This window comes from Berghia stephanieae, chromosome 9 (assembly GCF_034508935.2).
Source record: "Berghia stephanieae isolate SIO BIC M18660-M18661 chromosome 9, UCSD_Bste_1.3, whole genome shotgun sequence".
Lineage (NCBI taxonomy): Eukaryota > Metazoa > Mollusca > Gastropoda > Nudibranchia > Aeolidiidae > Berghia > Berghia stephanieae.
In genome coordinates this window covers 37364139-37365204 of record NC_088368.1, presented here as the reverse complement: position 1 = coordinate 37365204, position 1066 = coordinate 37364139, and positions in this window count along the sequence as shown.

The window sequence follows — 1066 nt, the reverse complement described above, 5'->3', positions numbered from 1 at the left end:
CCCGAGTTTATCCCGGTTTCTGTGGTGTGAAACCGAAGATAGAAACTGCCTGCTACCCTTTGGATAGAACACAAGTCAATTGCATAATCTGGAGCTAACAGACACACAAATCCAATCACTGCTTCGTGGACAAGGGAGAGTTGGGGTGGGGGGGGGGGGGGGGGGGGGGAGTTTATTCATCTTAACATCGCCACTACCACATTATCTCATTCGTCTGTAGTGTTTCATTCATCCTATTTTGTTGATAAAGGGGAAGCCCGAAACGTCCATTTTATCTGTTTTTGTATATCAACTTGAAGCTACATTCAATTTCACATTGTTATTTGATTCTTTGAGCGCACCTAACGAGCTACTTTTCATTTTCTTTTGGGTATCGTCACCTAGTATGAGTGAGGATGTCAACCGAATTTCTTTTCGAGTAGGCATGTATGCCCAGCGATTTATGATCAGGAATGAAAGTGAAATATAGTAATTATAGTTGAACTCTGAGTAAAATGCTGATGTTCTGATCAAATTCATGCATCCTGCAGAGTCACAACATCTTTATTGGCAACAAAATGAAAGAAATGCTTTCAGATTGCAGTTCCACATTTTTCACAATAAGATAAGATAAGGTAAGATAAGATGAACTTTATTAATCCAAAACAGGAAATTACATTGTGTTTTTACATGACTCAAGGTAAAAGATAAGATATTTAGCAAGATTGATGATTATACAACAAAAACAATAACAATGTATCAAAGCTAGTTGGGATTTAGTACTCTAGAAAACATTCATTCTCACACTCGCTCTTATATTTGCTCTCCCTCATTAATTAAACGAACCATACATTCTGGACTTTCAATATTACACACTATTTTATTGTATTCAGATTAGTAAATGTATCCCTAGGAACAGCTATATGTGATTAATTTTTAATTTTGATGGATTTCACAAACACAAACTGAATGCGTCCCTTTTGGTCCTAAAGTAATATACCATTTGGGCCTAAGTTCACAGAATTTTGAAAAACCATATTATATTGAGTTATTGAGGATACGTTTTAAAATGTTCCACATGCAGTCC